This window comes from Cyprinodon tularosa, unplaced genomic scaffold (assembly GCF_016077235.1).
Source record: "Cyprinodon tularosa strain WSP-4 unplaced genomic scaffold, ASM1607723v1 ctg8, whole genome shotgun sequence".
NCBI classification, from domain to species: domain Eukaryota; kingdom Metazoa; phylum Chordata; class Actinopteri; order Cyprinodontiformes; family Cyprinodontidae; genus Cyprinodon; species Cyprinodon tularosa.
The window spans coordinates 76,624-90,915 of NW_024039562.1; the positions used below are offsets into that span (position 1 = coordinate 76,624).

At 38.8% G+C, this 14,292-nt stretch overlaps 1 long non-coding RNA gene across 1 annotated transcript; it reads left to right on the plus strand.

Annotated features, from left to right (window-relative positions):
- The first annotated feature begins 11,487 nt into the window (after nucleotides 1-11,487).
- On the plus strand, nucleotides 11,488-12,968 carry LOC119774075. Its single transcript, XR_005279487.1, has 4 exons — nucleotides 11,488-11,595; nucleotides 11,719-11,789; nucleotides 12,036-12,081; nucleotides 12,290-12,968. It is a non-coding gene; the product is annotated as an uncharacterized LOC119774075 (long non-coding RNA).
- Nucleotides 12,969-14,292: the final 1,324 nt, after the last annotated feature.

Sequence of the window (14,292 nt, forward strand, 5' to 3'; positions counted from 1 at the left end):
AGTTTCACACACCGTTCTGTGGATGTGATGTCAAATGCTTCCATGTTAAATGGGTCCAACCACGAAAACAATCAAAGCTTTTGCTGAGGTCAGATTCAGGGGCTGCATCAGCCGAAAGCTTGATTCGTTGGCCGATTATGTCATAGCTCGGAGCTAAGCCCTTTTTGGGTTGGAAGACTCCTCATTATGTGGCCGACTGTCAATACCCAATCCATAGTGGAAGTACAATCCATACCATCATCTCATTTGCACATGTGCAAGCAGATATTCATCCAGGTCACCATAAAAAATTTACTATGGTTCAACACACACAGTTAGTCTAGAAGGTTTATTGAAAAGTTCTGAATAGTGGATGAAAGTAACCAGAGGCTGTACCGGAGCTGATGTGAGCCTCAGGTGCAGTAATCCTCAGTGAACAGCGTGAGCTTCAGCAGACAGAGGCTGCAGTAATCTGCAGGTTAACAGGGAGAGAGTTCTTGGTGAGCAGAGTACATAGTGATTCCACAGAAACACAGAGAGGATTGTTGAACACAGAGTGGATCGCTGAGCTGCTGTAACACACCATGTGCAGTTGAAAGACTTCACAGGGCAGCATGCTAAGATCCAGCAGTGCAGCAATGAAAACCTGAACCTGAGTGACAAGAAGTAGAATCTGTAGTGAGTGAATACGAACGGGCGGGGGAAAGCTAACTGAGTTAGGCTTTTGTAGAGGCTAGATGGTGGTGTGAGTCTAGACTCTAGACCAGAGGTCTTCAACAGGGGGTCCGCGACCCCTAGGGGGTCCGCAGAGGTACTGCAAGGGGGTCGCGAATGTCTTGGTTGATTACTTTTTTTTAAATTCCCTCCTGCAATTTTTTGCACTAATTAAAATGTCTTTAAATACACATCAACATGAATTCAACACACTGTAGTAAACAGATAAATGGAAGCAGAAGATGTCCTTCAGTCATCAATGCACACATTTAGCAACACACAGGGGCTCTTTCAAACCTGGGCACCATTTCATTCACAACACCTGTCCCATCAACCAGGAATCAGAATCAGAAATACTTTAATAATCCCAGGGAGAAATTACTTTCGTTACATGACTCCATCTGTAATAGAGTGACTATAGGACCAGTTTGATATAACACAATTTCATACAATATATATAATTAGGGGGTCCCCGCTCCATCTCGCAATCAGTTTGGGGGTCCTTGGCCTCGAAAACGTTGAAGACCCCTGCTCTAGACTATAGGTGCTAAACAGATGTGAATAGAACCATGAGGATTTCTATCCTTAAATGACTAAAGAATGCTAATATAAATCATTTTATGTGACTTTTCTCAGAAAATATTTTCTCCGTTAAACAGCTTGTCTGACGTCATCATCGGATATGCTCAGACTAGTCCGGTGTAGGTAGCAGATCTGCTCGGGTGATCAGATCTGCTCGGGGACCCTGCACTTTTATGATGTCATTACATGGCAACTCCACTCGGGCAAACTGTATTGCACCCCTTTCCCTTACAATTTCAAACCCTGGATTTCCTTCAAAATACTTTTACCTATAATTTGGTATCAGTTACTTTTTAAAATTGGCAATTTTAAAAAACCCGAAATTACCTGTTTGGGTTAAAATTGAGGGGGGAAAACTATGTGCAGCTGTTCGGGAGGATCTCCACCCAAAAATTAAGTTATTTTCTCTTGATATCTCTGTATCTAATTAAACTCTAACAGACAAACTTTAAAAACAAAAGCACCTTCTTGTTTCATTTTTCCCCAACTGAGCACTGGCCCGTTTCCCAAGGGGTTTTATTTCTGATAGCAAGAAAGTACTGCCTACTACGCTACCCTTTAGCTTTCGCTTTGGCTTCTCTCTCTCCCCCCCTTTGACTCTTTTTCCCCCTTTTTGCCTTCTTCCTCTCCCCTCTCCCCTGCTCCCTGTGTCAAAATGTGCAGTTTTCCTCTGCCCCCTTTTATGATAAGGGGGATTTTTAAATTTAAGTGTAGTATTTTTTACTTTGGGGCGGGGGTGTCAGTTTTAGAACCCCGGGCTTCGGGGCTGTTTTGAAAGGCCCCCCACGTTCTGTCCCCCAAAAAATTTGCCTGACACCCGGGGGCTTTGGGTAACGGAAAAAAAACTAAAACGTAGTCGGGAAATCCTGCCCACGGGGCCAAAAACCAACCCTTTCATTTTTTCAAAACCGGGGTTTTCCCCCACTCAGTGACAAAACCCACTGAGAACCCCACTCTGGGTTTGGGCCCCCCAAAGTCAGAAACGTGGCTTAGAGACACCCGGGGCCCTAGTCAAAGGGTTTGCCGGGGCCAGAACGGGCGAAAATCAAATCCTACCTGAAACAAACGGGCAAAGAAAAAGGGTTTTAAATTTACGGGAAAATTGGGTTAATTCCGGCGGGTTTGGTAATGACACCCGGTTACCCGACCCGACGGGGGGCCCCAAAAATTTAGTGTTGCTTTTTTGGTGGTGAAATTTTTTCCCAAAAAAAATGGGGACCCCACTTTTTTTCTGGCCCCCCTCCCTGATTTTGGACCATGATGACATGTTTGCCGCATTCGCCCATTAAATTTCGTTTGGTTGTTTTAGGGTGCCCTGAAAACAACGGGGCTTTTTTAAATTAATTGGAAATTTCCTTTTTGGGGGAAAGCCGGGTCTGTTTCGGAAAAGACGCACCCAAACCCACTTTGGAGGTGCACCTCTTTCAAAAATCTGGCCCCCTTTTATTAGTCCCCCCCAAAACCCTGACCACCCGGGGTGCAAAACCCCGGAAAGGGCAGGGGTGTAGTTTAAAAACCCCATCCTGCACTTCTCATTTAATTTGTTTTTCCCACTTTTTTTACCCCCACCCAAAGACAGTGTCTTGCCCCCCACCAAAATCTAAAAAAAATTAGCAAAAAATTCCCCAAAAGGATTTAAATCATGAAAATCAATTTAAAATAAAAAATAACCCCAAATTTGGGGGAAAAAGTTAAAAAAATTTTAATGGGCCCCTTGTTTAACAAAAAACCTTTTTCCTCTAAAATCTACTATTTAATTTTTGATTTGGGGATAACCATTGATTTTTTTTGGGGGCCTTTTACAAAAAAACCTGGCTGCAGCAAGAGGATTATGTACAAAAAAAAGAGAAAACTCCTTCAAGCTTTTTAAAATTTCACATCCCCAAAAGTTTCGGGGCGAGGAGGAAGATACCAACAATCTTGGGAGTCTGCCCTTACTGATTCCCCCAAAAACAATTAAATTTTCCTAAAACTTTTTTTGGAACTTTTAAAAACCCTTAATTTCCCTAAATCCAAATTTCGGCAAGAAAACCCTTTTTTTTGTAACTTTGTACGTCCACCAGGCCTTTACTCTGAATTTTTAGATGATTTTTAAATTTTCCCCCTTTCTGATTTGGTTTTTAAATACTACAGGGTCATAATAGGGGATTTTTTTAACACCCCGGGCTGAAAATTAAAGGGCCGATAGCTTAAAGAAAAACCTTTAATGCTATCTTAGACACTTTTGGGTTTTTTTTCAAATTTTTGAATAGTCCCCCCCCCCGCATTCTCATTTTCCCATACTTTGGTTCTTGGGCTGAATACGGCAATAAAATGTGAAGAAAAAACAGTATTTTCCTCACAACCCTGCCTCTCTGCCATTTTTCTAATATTTTCCCAGATTTTTAAAACAGAGTTCCCCTCCCCCAAAAGAAGTTAAAATTTTTGTAAAATTTTTATCAATGGGTGAAATTTATAAATTTTTAAGAATCGGCTTCACTTTCTCTCGGGCCTTTTCACGAGCTTGCTGCAGATAAAAATTTAAAGCTTTTTCCCCTTTCCCAACGGGTTGATGTTTTTTTGTTGAGGGGGGTTGCAGTTCTCTGCGTATTGCCAAAGCCCAAACGCAGTCCTTTTGGGAAAATAAAACCCTTTAAAAAATAGAAAGCTTGCCCCCTTGGTTTGAAGCAGACCCTCCCCGTATTTTTGGAAGAAAAAATGCTGGGAAACGGAAAAAAAAATTTATGGGCTCCACGGGCCCTTTGCGAGAGTCCTTCCTACGGGAAAAAAGGGTTTTTACTGCTGAAATTTAAAGGGACCCTTTTTGAAAGCAAGAGCACATACTTCCCCTTTAAATTTGGGAAATAAAATAAATCCAAAGATTTCTTTTTAAAAACGGGTTCCAAAAACCACCCAGACCTAGCTCTGTTGAACCTCCATTCCCCCTTTCTCAAAAAGCAAAAATTATTTTTTTGGATTTTTTATAAATTAAGTTTGATCTTTTTTAAAAATAAGATCAAAAGCACTCCTCTTCCCGATTGTACCGGGAATTTAGTCGGGAAAAATTTTTAAACCCGGGGGTTTTAGACTGTTTTGATCCATTTTAAAACTCTCTAAATTAAAGCAAAATTTTTTCTTCTCTAACCCCAAAAACTTTTATTTTTAAATTTTCCATTCCCAAACCCCGGGTTATTTAAGGAGGTTTTCCCCCCTTTGTTTCTCCTCCCCCAAAATTTAGAGGGTAAATAATCATCTCTTTACGGGAAATTGTACCTAAAGCTTTAAAAATTTGCGGTAATTAAAACCCTCTGCTTAAGAAACCGCCCTCTTACCCAGATGACTTGGGTCAATTAAAACCTAAAACCAATCTTTCCTTTTCCTTACCCAAAATTCTTGAGAAAGTATTTTGCCAAACAATTTTGGGCGACCCAAACTTCCACCAAATGAATTTTTTTAAAAGTTTTTTCCGTCTGGCTTTAGAGCTAAATCAAAAGCACGAAACACTCGGGTTTGGAAAGTCACTAATGTATTCCAGGGCCCTTCAGAAAAAGGACTTGTATCTGTGCTCTTTCCGGGTTGGATCTTAGTCCCTTCCTTTTTGATACAGTTGCCCAAAATTTTTTCTTTAGAAAGATTTGAATATTTTTTTGGGTTTTAAAGGGAACAGCACTAACTGGTTTAAATCTTATCTATCTGATCGAATTCAGTTTTTTTCATGTTTTTGAAGATCTTCAACACCCTCAAAGGTTTTCCTGTGGAAAACCAAAGGGGTCAGTGCTAGGAAACCCAAACCCCTTTACTTTTTAAAAGGGTCCCAATTGGTAAAAGTTTAAACAGCATGGGAAATTTAAATTTTCCCCCCCTGGGGGTTTGGTGGAAGGGGAAACCCCGCATTTCTGGCCCATAAATTTCCAAAGAAACTAAACCCCTTACAAAGATTTCTTCATGTCTTTAAGACTAAAAAAACCCGGATGACTCTTAATTTTTCTGCTTCTGAATGCGGGCAAAACAAAGTTTTTTCTTTTTACCCAAATCTCTGAAAAAGAAACTGATTTTGCCAAAACTTCATTTGGATGGGGTTTAAACCCGATTTTTAGAAAATAAAGAAAAAATCTTTGGGGTTATTTTTATCAGGGCCTGTCATTTAAATCCCCCAAACAAAGAGGTTTTCCCAGAATTTTCCTTCTTTCATCTGAGGAACATTGCAAAAATTAGAAAAATCCTTCCCAGGGGGGATGCTGAAAAACAATCCATGCATTTGGGTTTCTTCAAGGTGCCCATTGAAAATTTCTTTTTATCAAAGTCCACAAACTGGAGTTTAAAAACCTTCCCCTATCCCAAAAAGCTGCACCAAAATTCTAATGAAAATGGGAAAAAAAGAGTTTATAACTCTCCTATCCTGGGTTCTCTTTCCCTTTGGGTTCCGTTAAATCCAAAATTAATTTAAAAATCCTCCCTTCTCACAATAAAGCCTTAAAGGCCCCAAACTCCATCTTTTTACAAATTTTGGGTTGGGGTTCCCCTTTTGGGTTTCCTAACCCGAGGGACTCGGCCCCTCAATCTGCGGTTTACCCAGGTTCCTAGAATTTCTAAAAAAAATGGGAGGGGAGATCTTTTAGTTATCAAGCTCCTCTCCTGTGGAACCAACCCCCCAGTTTTAGTCCTGAGGCCCCGACACTTGTCCCCACTTTTAAGGCTTGGGTTAAAAATTTTTATTTTATAAACCTTTTAAATTAGGGGGGCTCAGTTTCCTGAGCATCCCCTAAAAGGGTTTTCTGCTATTAAAGGGTTAGACTTTTGGAGGACATAGGGGCCCCCCCCTTTCATCATTCTGCTTCATTCCCCTCCGGGTTCCCCCTATTCCAAACTGTTAGGGCAAACCTAACCTTTTGGGGCCCTTTTGCTTTTCCCCCAAGTAAATTTTCCCCGTCGGGGGCCCGTTTGGGCCCTTTGGTCCATCCTGGGGGAAAAAAAAAAACAGCTGTGCTCTTCTTTTCAAAAACCCTTGTTAAAAGATTTTTGGAATCCCGGGCCCGGGTTTTTCCCTGTGGGCCCCTTTTTTCTGACCGTACTGAGTGGATGTGCCTCTTTGTCCCGGCATTTGGGGGGCTGCCCCTTTTTGCTGTCTGCCTGGGGTGTTTGTTTCCCGGAAAGGGGGCCGCCTTTTTTAAAGCTCTTTTTGGGGGGCTCGGGGGCCATCTCCTTTAACCCCATCGGCCTCGCAGATGGCCCCCCACACTTAGCCTTTTTTCTGCGGAGTTTCTTCCGGGGGAAAAGGGATTTTTTTTTCCCACTGGCGCTAAAAAAGAAGCTTATTTTGGGGGATTGTATTTTGGGGGTTCCCAAAGAGGGGCCCAAAGCAACAACTGGTTTTCCTTAATTGGAAAAAATTTTTTTAAACAATTTGACTGGAAAAACGGGTTTAACTGTAAAATGCCCCTTTAGATGCAGTGTTTGGAATTTGGCGCTATAAAAAATAAAAATGAATTAAAATTTAAAAATTTAAATAGAAAACAACCATTCTCAGACTGAGGAAAAACACTTCTAAGAAATTTGGGTTTTTTACATTTATTAAGGTACTAAAAAAGTCTCAGCTTATTTTTATTCTTTCTATTTCTGAGGGTAGAGGAAGAAAAATGGAACTGCCACAGTCTTGGTTCTGTTATGTTTTACTTTTCTCCATGTTTTCTAGTTTTATTGGTTTAATTCCTATTTTGTTCTATTTTCTGGATATATTTGAGTTGTAAGGTTTTTATTTGTTGGCCTCCTGTGTTTGTCTCCTTTTCCCTAGCTCCTTGATTGACTGCTCCCTTCACACCTGCTCCCAATCTGCTCGTTAGTCCTCTATTTGTTCAGTCTAAAATAAATACTCTCCTTGTGCAGTTGCTCATTGCTGTATCCTCGTGTTACTCCATCATACCTCGTCTTACTTCATCTTCTCCTGGCTCCTTGTAATTGTTTTCCCCAGTGCCGGCCCGAGTCTCTTGGGGGCCCTAAGCAGAATTTGAGAAATTGATTTCACACCCATTACCCCCCCCTCGCGGAATCAAATATACTACAACATTACTGACACAAATGTCACTCTATAATGTTATCATATATAATACATATAACATTATATATTATAAATAAATATATTTCAAAAGAATACCTTACAGTTATGTATTAATACAAAATAAATAAATAAACAATACTTACAATACTTCATTTTATTAAACCTTTTGAATACAAATATGTTAAATCAATTATTTGCAAATGTGCATTAAATGTGCTCTATTTTAAATTAAACCATAATGTACAAATATAAATATATCAAAAATAGAATGTTACAAAAAAAAGATACTTAAATAATGAAAGCAAAAAAGGGTTCAGCAATGAAAATTGTACAACAATGACATTAAAATCGTTCCTTCGTTATTAATACTTTGTTAACTTTGTTATTAATACTAATGACTGCAAGTCCACTTAGTCTTTCCTGGGCCATTGGTGATTGCAGGTACGATTTTATTAATTTGAGCTTGGAAAAGCTCCTCTCTGCTGAGGCAACTGTCACAGGCAGAGTGCAGGCTATCTTGAGAACAATCCAAAAATTTGGGTAAAGCTCACATCTCATTTTGCTAGAGGTATGCATGTGAGAAGCTCAAAGGCAGTCTTCATAGTTTGGGGAAGTTCAGGAAGACTCTCTATCTCTAATGCCAATTGTGGTGGGAAAAAAGTATTCAACTCTTCACCCTAGTTAAATAAACGGAGATTGATGGATTTCGCTCAGTCTGCACATTTATTCATATATTTGCAAAGAGAGAACAGTTCATCATACAGCCCTTATGGCACAGCATTCTGCCCTGTTCTGCATGAGCAGCGTGTGTTCCCCCTTACTTGTAACAAATGGAAAAGTAGTCAGTCAAAACAAATTACAGACACTTTGGTTAACAGTCACATGTTATGAATAAACCTTGAGAAAGAATCTGGTTTGTTATGGGAAAAAGCTATGTCTGGTCTACAACACCATCCCGCAGAGAATGGTGTGGCCTTAAAGGGATAGTTCGGTATTTTTGACATGAATCTGTATGGCATCCCCATCACCAGCGGCATGCAATCACACTGACTTACCCCTGGCAGTGTCCTGTGAGCAGAGTTCTCGTCCAGTTTTGGTCAAGCTGAAAGTAGTCCTGCAGGTTTTTAGGAACAGCGAAATAAAACTTTTCTCTTCCCAAAACATTATGTGTTCAAAAGAGCGATATTTTCGCATCCCAAAAACATTGTAGTGGAAAAAGTCACACGTCGTTATCAATTGGTCCTATTTTCTCTCTGTTCGTATCAGTGCGCGCCGTCATTCAGACAGCGAGCCCAACAACAGCCATGTCTCCCTCCGCGGCGGAGGGAGACATAATGTTTTGGGAAGAGAAAAGTTTTATTTCGCTGTTCCTAAAAACCTGCAGGACTACTTTCGGCTTGACCAAAACTGGACGAGAACTCTGCTCACAGGACGCTGCCAGGGGTAAGTCAGTGTGATTGCATGCCGCTGGTGATGGGGATGCCATACAGATTCATGTCAAAAATACCGAACTATCCCTTTAAAGGTGAAACAGACTGAGTGAGAACTTTTATAGTGAGTAAATAGGATAAATTAATATATAATAGAAGAGAAATCAAAATTTTCGACAACACAGCCCTAATCTGAATATATTCATCTTCTTCTGTATATGTCCGTAAATATGTTTGGTGAAACACCCTGGCAATAATTGTTTACAATTCTGTTGCTCTTCTGTGGAGGCCACCCTTAAATCGTTCAGAACAGCACTACATCCTGTACCAAATTGTGTCCAACAAGATAAACAAGATTGATGTAGATAAGTGGGATTATTTTGTCAGGTGGGGATTTTTTTATATGATTCCACACTCTAAATGTGTCTTGTCTTAAATATAAACACATATTTCCAAACATCTGTTTCCTTTTTCCATATGACAGAGACTGCCATTACCTGGGTATGAAGAACAGCTTTGACCATGAGCGTTTGATTAAATCTGCTAGGGTGTGTGATTTGTATGGAAAGTGGCAGATATGTTACAGAGACAAGGTGTGATTTAGTTGAGATTTTTCCTTCCTATCAATATTGAAACTCAGATTTACAATACTTGTCACTGAACATTGTGATTATCGTTAACAGGACGTGTTCAATCTGTATGACATGTTCTACACAAGGATCTCTTTACACAAAAGAGCCTACCAGCACAAAGTGAAAAACAGCATAGAGTTGATGTAAGAAACCCCTGACATTGCTTGGTCTTCTGGGTTGGAGTTTGTGTTTTATTACCCTACATTTCAAAACACTGTTACACAATTAAAAGTTGTTTTGCTCCATCAGGATAAACGATGCTTTCCTCAAAGCAGATGGGCACATCTGCTTTGAGGAAAAAAATTCATTTATTTCAGCTGCCTGAAATAATCTGTTCCCTCTCCATAACATTGGAAGAAATTAAATCACCTGCAAGTCTTTAACTGTGCCTATTCCCCTCACCATAAACAACAAATCCTTTGGTCAAAGTTGACCATTATTTGCTATGATATGAGAGAGAAACAATATATTTTAGCCACCTGATATATTCTGTTCCCCATATAACTTGGGAAAAAATAAAGAAATTCTTTGAAGTTGTCAATAATTTTTCTGTATAACACTCTAAACATTAATGATACCATATTATTATAAATATGACTGTTAATGTATTTTCAGTTTAAATGTTTATCTAACTGTTTACAAATATTACGGAAATAATTAAAAACAAACCACTGGAATTTTTTTTCCAGAAAGCTTATTTTGAAATGAGAAAGAGATGGGAAGAAAAACATCTTCAAACTTGGAAAACAAAGCCCTGTATCTCATCCGTAGACAGCTGGAGATAGGCCCCAGCACCCCTCGCGACCCTGCTTGGGATAAGCGAGACATAAAATGGAAGGATGTATCAAAGCACATAGATTTCACTTTGTATTATCATACATATGTGTCTCTTAAAAATTGATTTGTATGGATTCGCTTTAGTCTTTTTTAATGAGTCAATGCTATCAACTGGTTTTCCCTAGATAGAAAACGTTGTATCAATTTGACTGTATGATCTGATTGAACTGTAAAGTGCCTTGAGATGACATGTGTTGTGAATTTGGCGCAATACAAATAAACTGAATTGAAATTTAATTAAAAATGAATGCATATAAGTTGTTTTACTCTGACATTAACAAAATTGGTCCTGGCATGGAACTGGAGAGTCAGGTAGGTACAATGACCATATTGTCTAGGAATATCACAGCAGTTACAGTATATAACTAATATTTTTTCTTGCAACACATTGCAGTCTAATAATGCATTTTTGGCTGTCATCTTTAAAGATTACAACAGACAGTACACAGGACAGGCAGCGTTAATAGATTCCTTTGCAATGATAGCTGTGCGGCAGGGAAAAAGTCCTAGATTAAAGGAATATCTTACACATTTCATCTTACGGTATATCTTACACATATCAACAGTCTTCAATGTGCATGCGCGAAAGCAGCATGCTGCAGTTACAGTTTAACTTTCTTATTTTTATCTTTTTTTGATTGCTCTTGTTTTTTCACAATGACTCTGTGAAGTATTATCCTCTATAATGAGGTATTTTTCAGAGAGCTTCTGTGCTTTTTTGTGTTGTTGGTTGGGAGCGGCATGATTTGTTTACTTCAGAGAACAGCTGATCGCTCTAATGCCGGCCGGCGTTGTAGCCAGACCAGCTGGAATACCATCCGAACTCTGGAGGAAAACACAAGGAAAGCAACATCGTGGGATGAAAGGAGGGTCAAGACGGGACAGACTTATTGAAAGGAGAAGATTTAAGCGGTGTCTCCCCTCTGTCGTTATGGGAAACGAGCAGTCTCTTAGCAACAAGATGGACGAGCTAACGGTGCTAACGCGGAGCCAACCGGAGTACCAGGAGTGCAGTCTGATGTGTTTTACGGAGACATGGCTGCACAAAGACATTACGGACCTGATTGTCTTCGTGGATGGCTTTATACCGTCCGGGCCGACCGGGACACCAAGAGTGGTAAGCAAAAAGGAGGGGGGCTTGCCATTCTAGTAAACAGCAGATGCTGTTACCCGGGTCACATCACCATTAAGAAACAGCTCTGTTGCCCAGATGTTGTTTACTTTTTACTGAAGTATGAAAGCCATATCAAATTGTTCTTATTAATATATCTATACTTACAGGGTATTTATGAGGAAGAAGGGGTGCAATGTCTCACGTTGGACATGTGACACTGTCAAGCATCCAAAACAACAGGATATCACATCATGTGGTGCATTTGCACTGAAGGTGCATACATATTGTTACACAGTGTATGACTTCAGGATTTTTATATATATTTTGAGACATGCACAGGAAATACTTTCTTTGTTACTTCAATTTAAATCCATTAAATTAAGATGTACCTCTCAGTTTGCAGAAATGATCCTAGCAAAAGAGGTTGTGGATTTTCCTGTTTCCACTGAGGCAGTCTACAGCATGAGGTTTGAAATTTTTGTGAGACTTATCCTTAACAGTGGTGAGGATAACATTCATATTCTTAATTTGAGTGTTAATGACAATTGCTATCACGGTTACTATTATTTGTATGTTTCACTGAAACAGCTATACTTAGCCCAAAATTAATACATTAACATGGACTCTGAAAACATTTATTTATGGACATTGCTTGTACTGGGATAATCATGTGTTTGTTTGTGTGTATGTTTTTATAATGTTGTTATTACCAGATGACCTAAAAGACTTGTGCCACTTCTGTGGAGAGATGGAAACTGGGTAAGAACTTTTTTAGAATTTTTTAAACGTTTTTAGTGTAAATTAAATGAAGAGGACAAGTTTTATCGAATTGTATCTTGCATAATCAAGCTTTGATAGGATCCTCCAGCAATTGGAATATAAGGGAATCTGAAATTATTGATTGCGTAGTGTAATTACAAAGACATATTTTTAAAATAAAACCTTAAATTTTTTATTTCTTTCCTAGATCCAGTGTGACATGTGCCTAGTGGTTCCATCAAGCGTGTGTGGGAAGCCCACCAACTGAACAAAACTTTTACTGCTTTGCGTGTTCGCCTTAGCTTCCTGAGTTTGCTGTGGTGTGCTGGTTTATGTATGTTGTTTAATGCTTCATAAATGACATTTTAAAACTATGTTGGATATTTATTCTTCCAAGAATTTAATTTAACATAGTTATGGAAAGATTTAAATTCTAGGCCTATTGCATTTGTGAAATGAAGAGCAAATGTTTTTGAATCAAAGTTGAAGACTTGCTGGTAATTTTTTCCCCATGTTTTTGGGAGAATGGATTATATCAGGCAGCTAAAACAGCTGAAATATATGATTCCAAATGAAGAGTAAATATGACCAAATCCACAGGATTTGTTGTTGGTGGTGAGGGGAATAAGCACAGTTAAAGACTTTCTGGTACATTTATTCTTCCCATATTATGGAAGATTATTTCAGGCAGCTGAAATATATGGTTCCCCTCCTTTAATTTTTGCAAATAAAGAGTAAATATGACCAAATTCACAGGATTTGTTGTTGGTGGTGAGAGGAATAAACACAGTTAAAGACTTGCTGGTAAATGAAATTCTTCCCATGTTATAGAGGAGGAACAGATTATTTCAGTAAACTGAAATAATTTGTTCCCCTCCTTTAATTTTTGCAAAAAAAGAGTAAATATGACCAAATCTACAGGATTTGTTGTTGATGGTGAGGGGAATAAACACAGTTAAAGACTTGCATGTAAATTAATTTCTTCCCATGTTACGGAGATGGAACAGATTATTTCAGTAAACTGAAATAATTTGTTCCTTTTCTTTTGATGCATTAATGAGGTACTGCGCTCTGCGAGAGAGACAGGTAGATTCAGGGATTTGAATTAATGCTGATTTTAATCTGTGTTGGTTATAAGAGTTCTGGTTCACTGATTGGAATAAATGTGCTGTGAAAGCTGCAAGTGATATTTCTTTCCTCTTCTCTTTCCTATCCTCTTTTCTTTTGTTTCTGCTTTAAGGTAGTTATAGAGATATTACATTCAACCACATGTGGTCACATGGTTGAGGGCCAGTTAACCCCCACCCCCCCACCCCCCCTTCATCACATTAAGAGGGAGGTCTCCCGTACATTTACATGCCTTCCCCACATACATACATACTGCCTTGTTGATGCCGTTTTGCTAAAACGACTTCTGCTGCTGTTGTTTAATGCATTTTTAACCATTTTCCATTTTTAAGCTGAATGTATTATTTTAAGTTGATTAATTGCACTGTTATCATCATACCTGCTTTTATTCCAACGGACATTACTGAATGTATTAACATCTGGCATCTTTGGGACAATCTCAGAAGCCAGTTAAACAGACTTTTACTGTTTTATTCTTTTTTGTTTTCTTTAAACTAGTCATTTAATCTACCTCGTGTTTATTTTCTAATAGCGTGTAGTGTTTGCATAGATGTTAGATTTTCTGTAATCCTGAATTATAAGAATAAAGACATCGTTGTTTAACTTGTAGTAGTTCTGTGTTTCATACAGTGGACGATTTATCACTCAGGTCAGATCCACCCCTTTTGGTAATAGTGCGAATAAACAGTGAAAAAGTTCTTTATTGAAAATGAATAGCTCTGCTGATAACTTAGCCTGGGTCACTAGATTGGTGTGGATACCTGGATTTTAACAGCCGGTCCAAGAACCCTCCAGAGGTGAAACCACAAACCCTAGTAAGTAACAGAATTGAAGCTACAATTATTCAACTAAGGCTGTAGGGTTGTCAAAAGTATCGATACTCTAAAAAGTATCGATACTGAAACGTTGTATCCGGATACAATACTCATTTTTAAAAGTATCGATACAGTGGCACCTAAGCAGTCATTCACCTAAAGTGCAGAATAGAGGACAATTTACTTTCTGAACACTGTGTGATTGAATAATTCTGTGCACTTTTCAGTTTCATACTTTTTTTGTAACAGGTGCAGCTGCTGAGAATTA